Source organism: Furipterus horrens, unplaced genomic scaffold, assembly GCF_987537825.1.
Source record: "Furipterus horrens unplaced genomic scaffold, mFurHor1.1.pri manual_scaffold_5, whole genome shotgun sequence".
In the NCBI taxonomy this organism is placed as follows: domain Eukaryota; kingdom Metazoa; phylum Chordata; class Mammalia; order Chiroptera; family Furipteridae; genus Furipterus; species Furipterus horrens.
Window position 1 is genome coordinate 113,494,157 of NW_028327175.1, and position 21,150 is coordinate 113,515,306.

Consider the following 21,150-nt stretch of genomic DNA (forward strand, 5'->3'; position numbering starts at 1 on the left):
CTATATGTTTGAAAGAGTCCACCTTATGCCTTCCACACAAAGATGCTGTGAGCCCTAACTGGGATCATATACATCAAAAGTCTTTTGTAGTTTGAAGCATTGTTCATTTAGCAAGCCATTAAGATAGGGTCTAGGAACACTCAGTGAGCAATTTAATAAGAAACCACAACAGTAAAACTGCAACTATAAACTAGAATCAGAATAATGCAGAAAAAAAGAGAGAAAATGCAATGAAATCTTTGTAGTGGGAGACAGTTATTGGAAGAGTTGTAGAATGCCTCACTGCTGAGTTTAAGCTGAAACCAGACACAAAAGTGGATCTTGCTGGACGGTGGTGGCAGGAAGTGTCCTCTGGCAGAAGGAAGAGCATGTGTCTTTAAGACTGGGAGCATGAGGACCAGTGTGGTTAGGGTCATAGGAATGGATAGTTAGAGCAGCGATTTTCAACCTTTTTCACCTCATGCCACACATAAACTAATTACTAAAATTCCGTGGCACACCAAAAATATATATTTTTTGCTGATGTGACAAAAAAAAGTATAATTTTGATTCATTCACACTAAATGAATATTGTGGTGTTGGCCAATGCCAATTTTTAATTTGACAATTTAAAGATAGAGATGAGTACCCCTGACTAAGTAATCAGGTATTGCATGTTTTAAAAATTCTTGTGGGACACTGGTTGAAAATCACTGGGTTACAGAATGAGGGATGTTAGAGAGAAAGGCAAGAGGCCAGGTTATACTGAGACTGCAGGCCAAGGTATCCATTTTTATGTTGTATTTGGGTTTTAATTCACTGTTGGGAGGGTATAAAGAATGTGGTGAAATGACACAATTTGAATATTAAAATGTTTGCCCTGATTATTACATATAAAGTGGATCAGCAAGCAATAAAGTAGGCAGACCAGTTAGGAGGTTATAGCCTAGATGTGGGTAGCTTGGATCAAATGGCAACAGTGGAGCTTGAAAAAAGTGGACAGATTCAGAAATATAATTTTTAGGAAAGCCATTATTATTACTTTTATCCGCTAATGTAAATCAACTCAGTCCGTTTGGAATGCCTTCTGATACTTTCCTGACAGATGGTCAGCCTGTAAAAAAATTTTTTATTAGTTTAAAATAAATAATCTATGCTCAATCACCCTTTTCCACTTCTCTTATAAAAAACAAACTCAACTAATAATCATAAAAGAGAATATGTGCAAACAATGCTGCCATGCAAGGTAACTGATTCCAAATTAGGTCAGGCTCAGTAATAATAACATCAGCATGGCACCCCTCACTGACTAATTCTATATGCCTAGCATACTTCAGCACATTGCATGACTTAGCTCATTCAATTCTCACAGTAACTTAGAGAAACTAGTATTATCATCTTTATTTCATAGATGAGGAAACTAAAGTTTTGAAGGGTGAAGAAACTTTTCCAAAGGCACACAGTTAGTATAGGGTTGACACACAGCTACTGGAACTGAAGATATGGTCCTACCATGCACCAAATCTCTTATGGGGAACCATGAAGAAAATGAAAAAGGCATCTGATACAAAAAGACTGAAACAAAGAAAAAAGTCAATCACAGTGCTTGCTTCGGCAGCACATATACTAAAATTGGAATGATACAGAGAAGATTAGCATGGGTGACACGCAAATTCGTGAATTGTTCCATAGTTTTAAATATACATTCTTTTCAAATGCACATGGGACATTTTCAAAGATGGACCACATGATAGGACACAAAACAAGCCTCAACAAATTCAAGAAAGTTGAAATCATATCAAGCATCTTTTCAGACCACAATGCCTTGAAACTAAAAATCAACCTCAGAGAAAAAAATCAAAGACATCCAAACTCATGGAGAATGAATAACATGCTACTAAATAATGAATGGATTAACAATGACATCAAAAAAGAAATCAAGAAATTTCTAGAAACTAATGATAATGAACACACAACAGCCCAAAACCTATGGGACACAGCAAAAGCAGTCCCTAGAGGGAAGTTCATAGCAATACAGGCATATCTGAAAAGGATAGAAGAATCTCAAATAAAAAATCTAACCCTACAGCTACAAGAACTAGAACAACAACAACAAACAAAGCCTAGAGTAAGAAGAAGGAAGGAAATCATCAAGATCAGAGCAGAATTAAATGACATAGAGACCAAACAAACAATTCAAAAGATCAACAAAACTAGGAGCTGGTTCTTTGAAAAAATAAACAAAATCAACAAGCCTTTAGCCTGGCTCATTAAGACAAAAAGAGAGAAAATCCAAATAAACAAAATCAGAAACGAAAAAGGAGAAATCATGACTGATACCACAGAAATACAAACAATTGTAAGAAATTACTACAAATAACTGTATGGCAAGAAATTTGACAACCTAGAAGAAATGGACACATTTCTGGAAACATATAACCTTCCAAAACTGAATCAAGAAGAAGTAGAAAGTCCAATAACAAAGAAGGAAATTGAAACAGTAATCAAAAATCTCCTGGCACACAAAAGCCCTGGATCGGATGGCTTCATAGGAGAATTTTACAAAACATTTAGGAAAGAACTAACTCCTACCCTCCTCAAACTATTCCAAAAAATCCAAGAAGAGGGAAAAATCCCAAACTCTTTCTATGAAGCCAGTATTACCCTAATCCCAAAACCAGGTCAAGACACAACAAAGAAAGAAAACTACAGGCCAATATCACTGATGAACATAGATGCTAAAATCCTCAATAAAATATTGGCAAACAGGATCCAGCAATACATCAAAAAGATCATACACCACAATCAAGTGGGATTCATCCCAGGGATGCAAGGATGGTTTAATATTCGCAAATCAATAAATATAATACATCACCTAAACAAAATGAAAGACAAAAATCATATGATTATATCAATAGATGCAGAAAAAGCATTTGATACAGTACAACACCCATTTATGATGAAAACACTCAGCAAAATGGGAATAGAGGGAGCATACCTTAATATAATTAAGGCTATATATGAGAAGCCTGAAGCCAATATCATACTCAATGGACAAAAACTGAAAGCATTCCTCCTGAAATCAGGAACAAGACAAGGCTGTCTACTCTCTCCACTCTTATTCAACATAGTGTTGGAAGTCCTAGCCACAGCAATCAGACAAGAAAAAGAAATAAAAGGCATCCAAATTGGAAAAGAAGAAGTAAAACTATCATTATTGGCAGATGACATGATAGTATACCTAGAAAACCCTATAAACTCCACTACAAGGCTACTCGATATAATAAGTGAATTTGGCAAAATAGCAGGGTACAAAATAAATATACTGAAATTTAAGGCATTTCTGTACACCAACAATAAAATGTCAGAGACAGAGACAAAAAAGAAAATACCATTTACTATAGCAACAAGAAACATAAAGTACCTAGGAATAAACTTAACCAACGAGATAAAAGACCTGTACTCTGAAAATTACGTAACATTGAAGAAATAAATTAAGGAAGATACAAATAAATGGAAGCAAATACCATGTTCTTGGATGGGAAGAATCAACATCATCAAAATGGCCATACTACAGATTCAATGCAATCCCTATTAAAATACCAATGACATATTTCACAGACCTAGAACAAATACTCTAAAAATTCATATGGAAGCAAAAAAGACCCCAACTAGCAAAAGCAATCTTGACACAGAAGAAAACAGCAGGAGGAATCACAATACCAGACATCAAACAATACTACAAAGCCACTGTGATCAAAACAGTCTGGTACTGGCATAAGAACAGACATATAGATCAATGGAACAGAATAGAGAGCCCAGAAATAAACCCAGGACTATACGGTCAACTAATATTTGATAAAGGAAGAAGGAACATAAAATGGAGTGATAAGAGCCTCTTTAACAAATGGTGCTGGGAGAACTGGACAGGAACGTGCAAAAAAAATGAAACTAGACCACCAACTTACACCACACTCAAGAATAAACTCAAGATGGATCAAAAACTTAAATGTAAGCCTTGACAACATAAAAGTCCTAGAGGAAAACATTGGCAGGAAAATTTTGATATCCCACGTAACAATATTTTCACAGATACATCTCCTAAGGCAAGAGAAATAAAGGAAAAAATAAACAAATGGGACTACATCAAACTAAAGAGTTTCTGCTCAGCAAAAGAAAACATCAGCAAGATGAAAAGGAAATCAACCATATGGGAAAACATATTTGCCAATGATATCACAGACAGGGGACTGATCTCCAAAATATATAAAGAGCTTATATGACTCAACATCAAGAAAACAGACAGCCCAATTAAAAAATGGGCAAAGGACCTGAATAAACACTCTCCAGAGAGGACATACAGAAGGCCCATAGACACATGAAAAAATGCTCAACATCACTAGCCATCAGAGAGATGTAAATAAAAACCACAATGAGATACCATCTCACACCAGTCAGAATGGCCATCATCAACAAATCAACAAACAACAAGTGCTGGCAAGGATGTGGAGAAATGGGAACCCTAGTGCACTCTTGGTGGGAATGCAGACTGGTGCAGCCACTATGGAAAATAGTATGGAATTACCTCAAAAAAACTAAAAATGAAACTGCCTTTTGAACCAGCCATTCCACTGCTAGGATTATACCGGAAAAATCCTAAAACCCTAATTCAAAAGAACTTATGCACCCCTATGTTCATAGCAGCACTGTTTACAATAGCTAGGTGCTGGAAACAGCCTAAGCGCCCACCTGTAGATGAGTGGATAAAAAAACTGGTACATTTACACAATGGAATACTATGCAGCAGAGAGAAAGAAGGAACTCCTGCCATTTGCGACAACATGGATGGAACTAGGGAGAATTATGCTTACTGAAATAAGCCAGGCAAAGAAAGAAAAATACCATATGATATCACCTAACACAGGAAACTAAAGAACAACACAAACGAACGAACTAAAAAGGACAAGGAGCAGAATAACAGTCAATAGGGGGAGGGGGAGGGAGAGAAGGGGGATAAGAAAGGGAAGGGTTTAGTCAAGGAATGTGTATAAGTAACTCATGGACATGGACAACGGGGAGGGATATGACTGTGGGAGAAGGGGTGGGCTTGGGGAGGAGCAATGGTGGAAAAATGGGACAACTGTAATTGAAAAACCAAAATATAAAATTAAAAATAAATAAATAATAATTTTTAAAAAAGTCAATCACGGCCACTTAAAATTGATGATAATGGGACAGAGTTCAACCTATATGTAAGCGTTTCTATGAAATCCTATAAAATGCTAACTTTCACTACTTTCCAAAACATCACTTTATCTAAACTGCATAACAAAACTGTGAAAAAGTTTATAATAGATATCTATCTGCTAGGTGTTTCTCAGATTGGAAGTGGGGAAAAATTTTTTTATGCCATTAATAACAGTTCCTCTATGGTCTAGACAGTCTTGATTTGAATCTGTTCAATGTTTTCAGGTTAAGTTCTTGTTACCATAATGCAGTAACTGACAAATATCTCCCTTCACCCAAAGTGGAACCCAAGTACAATAAGATAGATGCTACCTTTAAGCGGGGCCATTGCAGCTTGGCAGTCATTGGGTGGCTATGTGCTAAATACTCTACTGATGCTGGGGATGCAGAGACAAACAAGACATTCCCAGGTCTCAGGTAGCTCATAGTCCAAGGTAGCACAAGATGAAACATCCAGCAAAGCATCTTATGTATATGTTTACATCTGGCAAAAATAAACAATCACAGACACAGGGCTTTTCACAATCTCTCCCCTTGATTCCTTTTTACCCTTAAAAGGAAATGCCTGTGTTTTCTGTCTCCCAAATGCCCAGATGACCTTTATATCTTGTCTTTCTCTTGCCTTTGTTTTTTTCATGCAGGGTGCCCTGCACAGACATGTCTTCTTCTCCCTGGAAGGATCCTGCTGTGACATTTCAGAAAACTCATCTCACGGAGTGTTTATAAAGAGACTCCAACTTCCTTTGAGATGTTTCACTGTGAAGCTCAGGGAAAATTTTTTCACATAATTCTGTAGGTTTCCCCCAAAATGCTTCTCTCTAATGAGGCAAAAATCATCCATGCCAGAAGGGCATGCAAGTGGAAAACAAAGAGAAACAAAGCAGCAAAGGTCTTCCCAGAGACACAGTGAAGTATAACAAGTGCAAAGCCCAAGGTGTGGGGAGACAGGCTCTCAGAGAAGGAAGAAATAAGTTCCCAAGCCGAGCCAGGAGTCCAACTTAAGAAAGGAAATATTTCTCAGGCAGACCTTGCACATGCCCGTAAACAAGGGTTTATATAATCCAAAGGGTTTCTGCCCTTGCATCTTTTCATGGCACACGCAGTAAATTATCTTAATGACTGGCAACTGTTACAGTGCCCAAGGCTCCTGAATTCATATGCTGTAGGCTGTAGGGAAGTGACACCATGTTATGAAATTTTAAACACTGGGCTAAAAGAATGTTTTTCCCTACATAAAGAATCACATGTTCAACATAAGGCACAGGGTACAAATGTGCCACATTTTGAGTGTATCTCTAGTCAGCTGCTAACCACTGAGCTCTTTTCAATTTGAAATGAACAAAGCTATTAATCAAAACTGGTTTGGAGGTGATCACTGCCAAAGGCTAGGCTCACCTGGGGAAGGAACGCATAGGAAGAGGAATGATAAACAACACAGTGTAGGAGAACAGAGAGATGTCACACTGTGGTGACAAACATCCTTTCAAATTGTGACTCAACATGGTGTGATCCCCAATGAAGTTCACAGACACTTTTGCAAAAGATGACCCCAGCACCCAAGAAGGCAGAACCCGAGTCTAAGACTGCAGCTCCACACAGGGAAGCTAATCATGCTGTTACCCATCAAGACATGTTCTTTCAGCTCTGTGGTCACTGGCTCAAGGGAAAGCAAGCAGCAGGGTGACCCTGCATGGCACGCCTGCACTGATCCCTGAATTTACAGCATCCCACATTCAGCTCTGTATAAGGTGTTATTCAAGAAAGAGAAAATAAATAAACAGCTGCTCTCTGGTCAAGTACAGCTTGTGAATCTCAAGATTTATTCTAGAAACAGATGTAAATCAATGGTCTGAATGCTAGTTGCATGGCTTGATGAAAACTTCTCTTGGATTTATTCATTTGGATGCTCAAGTAGAAGAACTAAGTTTTTTTAAGTTTTTTTTTTTTTTTTTTTTTTTGCTCATCCCTCACACTAAGTTTAGGGTAAGTCCTCATCTTTATGCCCAGCATATATCCTACATCTATATGTGCCTCTGCCCCTCCCCACTGCTACCATATTAGCATGGCTACCACCATCTCACCACTACTAATTGATACCTTCTTGCTTCCCCTGCTACCCCCATTACAACAGATTCTTCACATAGTTGTGAAAGAGGTCATTTCATTTTAACAGAAATCCTATGCTGTTCTTGTTCTATTTAAGACTCTACAGTGTCTTTCCATTGCACTTAGAAAAACCAACTTCCTCACTCCTTATTGTCGCCCTCCATTCACTGAGCCCTGTGTGAGGTGGAGCTACGTCACCCTGCATCCACACTGCTTAGCAGATCACTGACTCACCTATAAATGGTCTGATTCCTGCATTAGGAAAGGAGCTTCCTGGGAGCAGGGAACTTGCCAGACTTGGTCATTGCTGTTACCCCTGTTTAGGATAGTGTTTTGGCACTTAGAAGGTTCTCAATAACTAATTGTTACATGAATAAATGCATGTCAGAGTCCTCTATACAATGAGGAGGGTGAATAGCTTGATTACAAAGTTCCCTTCCAAGACTATTCTAGGAGAGTATACAATCAGTTTTCCTGCTGAGCCCAGCATCAGGGGGACCTAGAGCCATCATACCATTGTTCAGACTATAAGGATTCTAATCTGTGGTCCACCATCAAGTTATTGTGCAACCTAAAGCTATTTTTCATTTCTGAAATATATTTTTCCTTTATATAGAAATATCTTGGAGCTCTCCCAGCTCTAAAAGTGTCATTTTGCAGGATTTCTCTTTATAAAAATACTTTATTTATTCCTGCCTAATATGATCATTGCTTGCTCTTGGTACTTTTAGTGGGGAAGCATTTGGGGGATCTGGGCAAGTATTTCCTCTGATACCACATAATCACTGACCCAAACTCGAAGAAGTCAGAAAACAGATATTGCAAAGGATTTATAATGTCCAGGTATTATGAATATAATTTAAAATAAAATAATTGACTAGTATTTTCTGTCTAATAAAAAAGCTACAACTGCCCAGGCTGGTGTGGCTCAGTGGACTGAGTGCCAGCCTGTGAAACAAAAGGTTGCATGTTCCATCCCCAGTCAGGGCACATGCTTGGGTTGAGAGCCAGGTTCCTGGTTGGGGACTAGCAAGAAGTAACCAATCAGTGTCTCTCACACATAGATGTTTCTCTCCTTCTCTTTTTCTCTCCCTCCACTTCTCTCTAAAAATAAATAAACAAAACCTTTATAAAACCTTTATAAAAAAGCTTATTTATGAGAAAAAATGATGATTAAATTTTGAAATCTTAACATCTTTTAAGCATTGTATAAAAATTAGTCAACACAGACATCACAGATTTGTGATGACCATTCATGAAATCTCAAATTTAGTTTCTTATAGCCAGCTTGTTTTGTGGCTATCTATGAACAAACAACAGAGAAGGAGAATCTTACAAGATATTTACTTCCAAAAACTGCTTTGAAGAATATTGAAATAGTGAAGTATCCATTCATGTGAAAATATTATACCTCTGGAGTCACAGGTTGGATTCCTCATGCCTCACAAAAAAGAGATCATTATTCTGGAGACACTGGATCTCTCGACTGACACAGTAAGGGCAACCTGCTTCCCTGTTCCATCAAAAGTGAGACACCTAAGGCCCTGCACAGAGCAGAGACTGTGGGCTGTGGCAGGTTGTATGACCCAAAAGTAATGAAATTCCCTTTCTTTTAAACATGGTAAATTTCTCACTCTTAGATTGGCTATCTATGAAGAAAAGTTTCAAAAATTATGTTTAAAGCACCTCTGTCTTATTCCAGAAGGTTCAAAATGTCCACAAAGGAGGTAAAGGTAATTAGCTTACAGGAGGAAAATGACAGAAGTATAGAATTTAGAAAAACAAGTGGTTATAATGCACAAGTAGATCCAAACCACATAACAAGGCAGAGAATGGGACAGGGATAAGCACTATAATAATCCAACAATAGCTGACGCTGAATGCTATGTGTCAGATCCTAATGGAGTGCTGTCCTGCATTATCTCAATTAAACATCAGCCACTCCTGGAAGTACTACACTATGATTTATTTGGGGAAATGAGGCAGAGGGAAGTGGAGTGACTAGCTCAAGGTTAAACACCTAGCAAATGGCAGCATTAGGGATCAGACCTGCATGTACCCCTATTATTCTGCCCATTGATTTGAATGGAAGTTTCCTGTCAAGGCAGTGAATAGTCATGGCAGTTACTTTCTGCATCAAAAGCCATCATTTTTCTGCTGGGGTCTGAGGAGGAGTCAGTCTTTTGGAGAGAGCAATGCGGGAGGGTTTTTATTTTAATCATACAGGACACTCTACATGAGATAGTAAATAAACCTGGAATGACAAGGTACTTCAGTTTGGTTGGGGGCCAACTCCTCAGCCTCCCTACCTAGCTCCAGCTAAAAATAGACAATGAATCATTGTAATGAGAAAATAATCCCTTGAGTCTAAGAGAGCAAGTTTGGCACCCTTCTACAATGGCTAATATATTGATATGTGCCAAAGAACAACCAAGACAGAGGCTCTTAAAGAAGCAGTGAGAAAAATTAAGATGTAGTTGAAAAAAGACAAAGAAACTCAGTCGTCAAAAGTTTAATTAATTTTTTTTAAAAAGAAGAATATAGGAAAGGGTGAAGTCAAAGAACTTGTATGCATGATCCATGGACATGAACTAAGGGGGGTGGGATTGCTAGAGGGAAGGCGGGTACTGGGCAGAGGGGAGCAAAGTGGGAAAATTGGAACTATTGTAACAACATGATCAATAAAATATACAAAAAAAAAGTTAGTAGCAATTCTGTTCAACTTTTTAAGTACCCCCAAAATGTTTTCCACAGCAGCTGTACCATTTTGCCTTCCCACCAGCAATGTTCCAATTTTCCCACAGCCTTGACAACACTTGTTACTTTCTTGTTTCTTTAATAGCGATCCTAGTGAGTATGAAGTAGTGTCTCATTGTGGTTTGATTTTCATTTCCCTAATGACTAATGGTGTTGAGTATCTTCTCATGTGTTCATTGGAGATGATGGCTGCACAACACTGTGCATGTACTAAATGCCACTGCATCGTACACTTCAAAATGATTAATTGTATGCTATGTGAATTTTTCTGAATAAAAGTTCAAAAGCATAAATCTAAACAAAAATAATTACTCTGCAAGTTACCTCAAAGTTCCTAAGATATACTTTATCTTGCCCCATAGGTCATATTCTCCATCCAGCCAATTATTGCAGATAATGATTTAATTAAATATATATACATATCTATTTACCCCCTGAATTGCAGCTACCAAAGAGTGTTGTTTGCTGCCCTTCAATTGGACCACATCGCCTCTGCTTGTCAGCTGCAAAATCTTAAGGCATGGCCTCAGGTTTTCAACTGGGCTCAATAATTATTGAGCAGTATATGATGATGAAGATGGCAAAACTGCAGACACTACACTCTAGAAAAGTAAATTGACTTTTAAGGCAGTAGCTTATGGGCAGAATAGACATTTATGCATGGTCTCTGAAACCAGGCTGCCTGAGTTCAAATTTCATCTTCATCATGCACTCCATGCTTTTACTAGTTATGAAACCCAATCATCTCAACTAAATCCCTCTAAGCTGTAGTACAGCTCTTCCACCGTATATACTGTGCCTATCTATACTGTGATATTAAATAGTACAATCATGAGTCAACTCACATCAGCTATTGTATGTTAACATCTGCTTTGTTCTCCACCGTATGCAACTCTATTGCAGAGGCACCCACATACAAGTGTGTTTATTCTTGGTTAAGATCCTATAAAATGTTTCTACTCATGTGACAAAACAGCAGCATCAGTGTCACTTGGAAGTTTGTAAGAAATGCAGAATCTTAGGCTTTACTCCATACCTACTAAACAAGATAGGCATTTTAAGATTGCCAGGTGACTCTCAGGTTTGTAGAGCTTGAGAAACACTAGTATAGAACCTGTAAAGAAAAGACTGCACTGAGCATATCCTCTAGAGCAGGGCCATGAGCAGCTATAGTTGTACACCTTATAGCAAACATGAGTGTGTATTTAGCTTCTTCTCTAGGAATGGCAATGCATAGAGGGAAATCTCCCCAAACTAACAGAGTATTAGAAAAAATAACAATCACTCCCTACAAATAGATTAGATATGCCATGGCTCTATCCTCCAAATTATTCTAATATTCTGAAAATATTATTTAACTCCCATGAACAAAATAAGCCACAAAAATGCATGACTGTATTTGATTATGGCTGATGAACATTACTAATCTCCTGCATTATCAATCCTCCTTTAATATTTCAAAATTTTCTCTCTACGTAAGAGCCATCTTGACTTGTTGGGCCTAAGACACACACTATGAAATTTAAAGGTAACCTAGAGATCCAAGAGGCCTCACACACCATACTAGCTGAAGAAACACTGTTGTTTGCTGCTAACTATAATTAGACTTATCACACTGCAAAAACAGAAGAAAACAAAATTTTTAAACAAAAACCTCTTAGGCCCCCCATCGTCCTTTTGTGACAGAGCTCATTTAAAATATAGTACATCATCAAAGCCACATTACACTGATGATATAGAATTTATGAGGGATATCCTCCATCATATTATGCATTAACTTGAAGTCAACAGGGGAGGACAATAGGGGACAAAAATTAGAATGTGCAAAACATTTGGAGTCAACTGAATATACTCAATTGCATGCTGGTAAAAACAAAAATTGCAGTGATAACAATTTTTTTCCTTCCTACAAGACTAGCTGGAGATGCTGGATGCTTTGAAAGACTTGAATATACTTGTGATTTATCTTTAGTCTAAGGAAGCAAATATTTTTGCGTTTATACAAAATGGTCTTGCAAATCATCTGGGTATCAACGTCAACCAAGTGTTTGCTTATAAATACCCCTGAATTATCTTTGCCATTTACTGAATGTCCATCCTAGAGACATAAAAGCAGGTACCAATGTCTCTGAGCTTTGCAAACGGCCTGGAGAAAAATAGATATGAAGTCAACACTATAGAGAGGTTACAGGAAACGGGAAGAAACATAAAAATAAATAATGGATTTTAAAAATTCATATTGCCACCATCCAAGGAAAAAAGACCAGTGAGGGAGATTAAGAACTGGTATAGAATTCACAAAATAGTCAGTAACAATTAAATGAACTTATGCTGGTTGTTGTGGCTCCAAAAAAAATATAGAAGAATCTACCTGTAAAGACCTTGCTTTCAGAACCTAGCTCATGGGGTTGTGGCTTAAATCCTGAAAGATGCATAAGTGTGAGGATTCTAGTCTTTGAAGGAAGGTTGAAACAACTGATTAATTCATTGGGTCATTCATTCAATCACTCAAGCAAAATTTATTAAGCATTTGTGCCAAGCCATTTGCATAGGTGGAAGACACATTGGCAAATAAACCAGACATAGCAATAGCCTTCAGAGAGCTTGCAACCAATGGGAATAACAACATTGAGCCAATGATTTTAAGGATGTTGTTCCTGAACAGGTATAGTTAATCTGTCCATACTCTTAGTATCCACCTCATCCAGTCCCAGGTCTTGGCTTTGCTATTCCTGTGTTGATGTTGACAGTTCTAATGTCTGCCATTTAGTACTTGGACAACCTAAAACGCTCCTGTGTATACCAAGGATGTTTTACAGGACAGACATATGATTCACCAATCTTCTTAGGACTCCATTCTCAAGTTGTCAGAATTATTTTCTATAATCACAAGTGTTCCTCAGGAACATCAAGAGACTTTCCTTTGTATAGATAGGGTGTAAGAAAGAAGTGACTGGTGATGGGGGTCATACCAGTGGACAGGGAGCCAGAGTGTGGTCTCCTATCCATGTGAGCAGTCTGAGACCTTTGCTTCTACACTTTTCACAATGTGAACATCCTAGAAGCAGAGACAGGTAGGACAGGGGTGAGGAGGGTAAGTGCACTAAAATAAAACAAGAAATAAAGGTTCAGGCAAATGGGTACTGGGTTCAAAGCAGTAAGAGCAGTCTAAAAAAGGAACTCACAGCACAAAACTGCACTGTCTAACATATACAAGTGCATGAAGAAAACTGTAAAAGAAAAAAAAACATTGGCCAAGTAGTACTCTGGAGGAATAATCTTCAGAAAGATGATGGAAGAGTGAGTTTGAGGAATGTTTAGGAGGCACAGAAAGGGCAACACAGCCTTCTACAGAAACAATGGACAGTAAATACCACCTTAATGCAGAAACAGACTATAGGATTCTCCATGCACTTGAGAAAAGGGAATATGGGCAGTATGGTGTAAAGTGTACACTGAGACAGCTCTGAACCCTCTAAGTTGGAGGATAAAGGTCAACCTTCTGGGTAAAGAGGGATTTTGCATCATTTCTTGATGCAACTAATTTTTTTTTCTTAACAGTGCCCAGGTTTTTTAAAGAGAAGTTCAAGCTCCTTCATTTTGTGGTGTCTTACTGAGACCATAGATGGGTCCCTTGCCTTTCCATTTTGGAAGATGAAGAGCTGACTCAGGGCACCTTCATTCAGATCCTAACTCTCTCTGCCAGAGTGAATTCAAGAACAGGATATGTGACCTGAGCTTGGCCAATGGGATGAGCTCTCCCTGGATCTAGAACAGATGTGCAAAGACATACCTGAATTCATTTTGCTCCACAGACAAGATCTCTCCATTGCTTTGTAACTCCCATGCTGCCAACACTGCTATTTTTTTTTTTTTAGCCTCCTCTCATAACTGTAAGCTCACCACGTATCACTAATAAATATCCCTTTTGCTTACTATAAGGGGAAAATTGGTTTCTGTTGCTTGTAACCAAAGAGCCCTAATTGGTCCACAAATTTTAGAGTGTCCCTGTAATTAACTGCAATGCTTAATTTCACTCCTTTGTAAATTGGGTTGATATTCTTACATGAAGGATAATTACTTTGTTCCCATGAAATCCTCTTTGATGTTATAAATCTCCATTAAAAAGCCCTGTTTAGGTCTATGAGAAACTATCTCTACCTCCCAGAAAGGCAAGACAAGGGCTATTACACCACATATGCTTTGAGACTGGGTCGTTTATTACACAGAGATATAGAAAATTCAGGACACTTCCACTGAAACACTATTCAGCTTTTCTTTTTTAATATATGTCAATACTTCATTTATTATTTCCTTTTTATTTTTGTCCTACTACGGTGGTTCCATTTTCCCCCATTGCTCTCCCAGCCACCCCCACCCCTCTCCCACAGTCAATCCCCACCTTGTTGTCCATGTTCAGCCTTCTTTTTTTATTTTTTGATACACCAAATATAGGTATTTTCCAGAGGCCAATGGAATGTAAAAACAAAAAGCTATGAAAAGTTTTTTTAAATCACCATATTCCCATATTTATCAGAGTCTGTCCCAAATGTATGTGCCTGAAGAGAGGTATAGGTCTCAGAAGAAATCTAGCAATTAATATGAGATTTAGGAGAACTGATCATATATCTGAGAGCCCTGATACCTGTTCCCTAGTTCACTTGAGAAGCCACATGTCCATGCTATGAGAATCCCTTGCAAATACCAGAAATGTCTGCAAGAAAGGGAATTAAAACTTCTCTTGAATGTCTGTTGATACAGCCAACTTAATGGGTACCTGTGAGATGTCCCTAAGCACAGGGCACATTAGAATTGGAGACAGATGATGGGCAGAGCAGGAGTGAAAGAAACAGTGGAAGGACTTTCAGTCCTACCATTTGACATATCATCATTCATGTAGCTCCCACAGAAAGAGCTGAGCTTGAGCCAGCTTGGTGCATTCCAAGAGGATCTCCTGCAAGGTGAGGGGGCTGTGACCTGTGGGATATGTTGTTAGAACAAACACAAAGGGAGTTGAATGGAGTTTTGCTGGAGCTAGATTTTCCACATGCAGAAATTTAGCTAGAAGGCCCCTAGTTGAGGTGTCTATGATACTCCCCCCTGGTCACTGTCAGTCTGTTCCATGTTTCCATGCCTGTGGCTCTATTTTGTTCATTAGTTGTTCTTTTGTTGTTGTTGTTCATTAGATTCCTCTTATAGGCAAGATCATATGGTATTTGTCTTACACCAACCAATTCAAAAGAACTTATGCACACCTATGTTCATAGAAGCACTATTTACAATAGCCAAGTACTGGAAACAGCTTAAGTGTCCATCAGTAAATGAATGGATCAAAAAACTGTGGTACATTCACACAATGGAATACTATGCAGCAGAAAGAAAGAAGGAACTCCTACCTTTTGTGATAGCATAAATGGAACTGGAGAATATTATGCTAAGAACTATGATCTTTTGCCTTTCCTTTCCTGCCCTAAAGCTTGACCAGAAGAAGTGGCCAAAGGCATACAAAGCCTCCCTCTCCATTCCAAGACAAAAGGAAGTGGGATGAAAACATACTTCCCCTTCTCCTCTTCAGGCCCAGAACTGCAAGCCTGACTAGTAAGAGAAGAAACCTTCAATGAATTATGCTGCTTCCAAAAAGAAAACAAGTTAACTTCCAATTCAGACCACACTAACAACCAAAAGTAACCAGAAGGTTGAAAAATCTGTTTAAGATGTCATTAAAGGATGGGAGAGAGGGGATATGCAATCCAGCACAGTTCGGGGCAGTGAGTTGAGAAAAAGAAAACCATTGCATTTTTATATGCCACTGAGCTGAAACAATTCAATAAACTGGTGACAGTGTTCAATAAAAATGGTGGGAGAGAGAGAAAGATCTCAATAATCCATGCAATTTAGATTCCCAAGTGTTAATACAACTGGATCCTTTGTAGAACTTTAAATATGAACTTCCATACTTGCTGTGGAGTCTGGGTAGTCATTTAGTGATAATTAATCTACAGTTATTACTTTGATACACGTATATCTCACTTCATGTGATTGCCATGCTGCAAGTGAAAATGGTAGACTCGATGTTATGTTCAAGAGAGTGTTTGTAATGCAGGGGTAGAAGGTACCATCCTTTGAATATGCTTTGGTTTAGAAAATAGTTCACCATGTGGTTACCCCTCTTTAGTGGTATGTTTTTGAAAATGCCAAGTTATATAGATTGGTTGTCAGGTGGAATCATACCTTCAGCACATTCTTGGGTCTATAAAAAAGAGACGGGCTAGGTATTTGGAGTGGTTTGCAGCAAATTTTTACCCACTAATCAGGTATTGATAAAAATGTGTTTCTTAAAAATACATGGCTAGGTGAAGTAATTGTTCTTAATGTGGAGAAAAAGAAAGCCAATTAATAACATTCAAGCTTTGATAATTTTCACATGTTAACTCAACATTTGTTGAGCTACTTGCTATACTAGCATATTTCTTCCAGGTGACATGTGGCAATCTCTGGAGACATTTGTAGTTGACCCAACCTGGGTTTGTGAGGGGTGTTCCTGTCATCTAGTGTTTTGAGAGCATGGATGTTGCTTCAATATACAGGAAAGCTCACCTGGACAAAGAATTTTCTATTCTGTGCTTGAGAAACTCTCCCTCTAATATGCTTAGCCAAAGCAATGCCAAGATGAATAAGCCCCTGCCCTCAAAAGGCTCACAACCAAGATGCAATTTTGCAATCACATTTATCCTTGTTAAACTGACATAGAATTGTAATGGCTATTTCTACAGTTCCAAATATAGGATGTGTGAAGGACATCTCCCTTTCCCAGCTGTTCACCATGTTCTCCTGTTGCCTTTGGAGATGATACTGTAGGAAACATGCAAATAAAGAGGGAAGACAAGGTCATTTTTTATTGGTTCTGCAATGACTGTGCATTGATGGTGGTTTTATCCAAACATTTATAATGTGTTGGAGACTGTTCAAACAGTTAGGCAGCTGGTCAATTTTCTAATGAGTGAAGCATCATGAGTTTGGAAAGTGGAAGTCTAGTTGTCTCTGACAGGTGAAGGGCATGCAGCACACATCTCAGGTGTTTCCATGGGATTAATTACCAAATGTTGAATGTAAAGGGCAATTGGGGGGTTAGGGTAAAGGTGATTAAGAGATAGGGAAAGAAGGGGAGAGACACTGCAATGAGAATCAGGGTCTAGGTAAAAAAGGGGGAAGAAGAGATTCCAGTTGGGTGAATCAAGAAAGGTTTTCTAAAGATGACAGGACTCTGGCAATCTTTGAGGTTGCAAAGGATTTAAGGTCAAGTGAAAGAGCATTCAAGGAAAAGAAATTTATGTGAACCAAAGAACAGGGTAAGTCACACATGACAGGTGAAAAGGAAATACAGCTTAGCTATAGATTGAGAAAGGGGGTAACCACAGGAGATGAAGTCGGATACAGCATGATCTTGGATGACAGGTGTGGACACTCGTCTGTATCGTGGATGTCTGCATAGGATGCATGACTATGAATGTACTGTATACATGTCTTTCTAAGGAAGCAGCTGTGAGCAGCAGCCATCACCTCTCCCAAAAGCTTCCCTTGGTGAGAGAAAACCCCATGCTCTGGGTCAGTGACTCAAGACTCAGGCATTACAGAAGAATCCTCATGTTCTCCAGTTCCCCTAAACAGGATGCTTTCAACATGATCAAGATGAGCAAGACCAACTCTCAAGATATAAGATTTCCACATTGTTTCAAGTGCCTATCATTATAGTTTAGAGAGTCCTAAACAACAAGATAAATAGGTGTATTTTAAGTAGCTCTAACAAGGCAGAGAACAGGAAGAAATGTGACAATCCATAAATCACAGAAGTTACAGATTACTATTTAAGCATGTATTTCAAATGCTGGCGATATTAAAGATAACCAAAAATACACTAAGTAAGCATGCATTATCACCTGGTGGGAAAAAATGAAAGGGAATACATATATATCTTCGTATATACCTACACTAGCTCTGGAAGGTACAGATGAAATTGATCGAGACTAGTTGCTGCCAAGGGTGAGAATGAGAGGCCAGAGATCATGGGTGAAAAGTCTTATTTCTCTCTACATACCATTTATAATTTTTGAATTTTAAAAATATTTTAACATGTTCAATAGTAAATACATTAATTTAAAAAGAAACATCATCAATACAAAAAGACATAAAAAAATCAGCCGAACTCCTTTGGGAGTTAGTGCAAAATAATGTTTAAAAGCACATAGTTGGCCACCAGGGGCAGATCCAGGAATTGCAGATCATTCTAAGAAGCACCAACAAACAATAGGAGTCACAAAAATGGGGAGACAGAGAAACAACCCCCCATCGAAAGGAAAGGTAGAGTCCCCAGAAAGAGTGCTAAATGAAATAGAGGGGAGCAAACTATCAGATATGGAATTGAAAGCATGGATTATGGAGAAGCTCAATGAGCTCATCGGAAACTACAAAGAACTCCAGAAAAACTACAGTGAACTCCAGAAGAACCATAGGGAACTTACTGAGAATTATACCAACATCAAAAAGGACATGGAAGCTATCAATAAGAGCCAGGAGGAAATGAAGAATACGATCTCTGAATTGAAGAACACAGTAGAAGGAATTAAAAACAGGCTAGAGGAAGCAGAAGATCGGATCAGCGAGCTGGAGGACAATGTAGACAAAAACTCACAGACAGTGCAATGTAACGAAAAAAGACTGAACAAGACTGAAGAGGCTCTAAGACAGCTGCAGGACAACATGAAACGTAATAATATCCGTATCATAGGAATTCCAGAAGGAGAAGAAGAAGAGCAAGAAATAGAAAACCTCTTTGAAAAACTAATGACAGAAAACTTCCCTAACATGAAGAGAGAAAGAATCATGCAAGTCCAGGAAGCACAGAGGGTCCCAATGAAGATGAACCCCAACAGGCCCACTTCAAGACACATCATAATTAAAATGCCAACATTCAAAGATAAAGAGAGAATCCTAAAAGCAGCAAGAGAGAAACAACTAATAACATACAAGGGAGCTCCAATAAGGCTATCATCAGATTTCTCAGCAGAAACACTACAAGCCAGAAGGGAATGGCAAAATATATTCCAAGTAATGAAAAACAAAGGCCTACAACAAAGAATACTCTACCCAGCAAGGCTCTCATTCAAAATGGAAGGTGAAATAAGGAGTTTCCAAAACAAAAGAAGGCTAAAAGAATACATCTCCACCAAACCAGCATTGCAAGAGTTGCTAAAGGGTCTGCTTTAAGAAGATGAAGAAACAGAGAGAGACAGAGAGGAACACGAGTACAAAGGGGGAAAATGACAATGAATAAGTACTGAAAGAAAGAAGGAACTTCTACGATTTGCAACAACATGATTGGAACTAGAGAGAATTATGCTTAGCGAAATAAGCCAGGCAACAAAAGAAAATTACCTTATGCTATCACCTGTTATAGGAAACTAATGAACAACACAAACAAATGAGCAAAATTGAACCAGAGGTATGTAAACAAGGAATAAACTAACAGTAACAAAGGGGAAGATGAGAGGGAGAGAACTGGTAAGAAGGGGAAGGGTCTAGTCAAAGAACATGTATAAATGACCCATGGACATGGACAACTGGGTGGAGCCTGAATGTGGCAGAAGGGGGGCAGGGTGCAGGGAAGCAAGAGGGGGAAAAAAGTGAGACAACTTTAATGGAAAAACAAACAAACAGAAAAATTTTTAGTGGGGGGAAAAATAAAAATATAAAGAATAGAAATGCAAGTTCAGTGAATATTAGAAGGACAAGGATTTTCCTTCACACTGTATATATTTTCTCCCTATCTGATCCCTCCAGAATTTGGCATTCTAAAGAAGTAAGTAATGACCTAAGTTTCTTTGCATAAAACTAATAAGACCAGTTGTTAATAGAGGTTTTTTTTTTTTTTTTTTTAACTAAGACTTTGAATGGAATGTCATGCCTAAAGGAGACATGCTTGGGCTTTGGTTGTTACCAAAAAGCCCTGAGCAACTGGGACTGACTTTCAAAGGTAATAAAAGTCCACGAGATAAAAGGCCTGGTACCTTGGATGGATGAGCGGTCCATAGCAATCTTTCCAGGGAAGGAATGAAGGTTGTTTTCCTGAAAGATGGCTAGAAGGGACCTTAAGGCACAATGGAAAACCAGGAGGACCTGGAAAAGACAGGTGTTTACAGGCAAGGCTGAATACCAGGTATGTGGCTCAGCTTTTGTGCCCTGAAGGGCAGACTGAAGGTCACCCTAAATGTTCCTTGCGTAAGTTCCAGCAAAGCAGAACTAAAGATCATAAGTGATCATTTGCTGCTCTTGTTGTGTTTATGCAAATGAACAGGATAAATTAAAAATGAACTTAATACAGTCACTTTAATGACAAGGAGGGTAATCTTAAGGAGAAAAAGCACGATTCAAGGAAGATCACAATGCCCAGTGGTAGACTATAAAGTAGTGCAGCTAACCGTCTTTAAAGTTTCTTTTCATTTAAAATTTGTTTTCATTTGAAAGTTAAACTATGACTGTGGCATTATCAAAGATGTTTAATTTACAGGCAAGAAGAATGTCAAATGCCTTGCAACTGGATGTCTTTCCGATAAGATAGTCCTACAGATTTAGAGACTTGTATGTGGGTTATGTTACATAAATTAACATGTGTTTTCTGTTTTCAAAGGGCATAAGCCTATGATCTCATTACCTGAGTGATTGTCTGTACATATAGGCCTCACTTAATCCTGTCTGCATTGCTGCCTCCTGAGACTCAATGGTTTGGCTGAACTAAGTGGCTGGGTTGGTGAAGAATGGGGTGGTCTGTGGGCTTCACTTTAAAACTGGTTTCTCTTTTCTATCCTAATGGCTTGGACACAAAGAGCCCAGAGGCCTGAGAGGGGGGAAACCTAAAATATTTCCCTCAGTTCAAACTAAGTATAATGGGCAAAAGGGTTTTGGACAGGTGAGATGTACCTGGCATACCTTCCTCCAAAGAAGCCCTTCTTTTCCCTAATGTGGGACATTGAAAAATTAATACCTGTCTTTTGTCATCTAGTGGTT

At 38.4% G+C, this 21,150-nt stretch overlaps 1 pseudogene; it reads left to right on the forward strand.

The window, feature by feature from the left end:
• The first annotated feature begins 1,581 nt into the window (after positions 1-1,581).
• On the forward strand, positions 1,582-1,675 carry LOC150009305 (U6 spliceosomal RNA; annotated as a pseudogene).
• Positions 1,676-21,150: the final 19,475 nt, after the last annotated feature.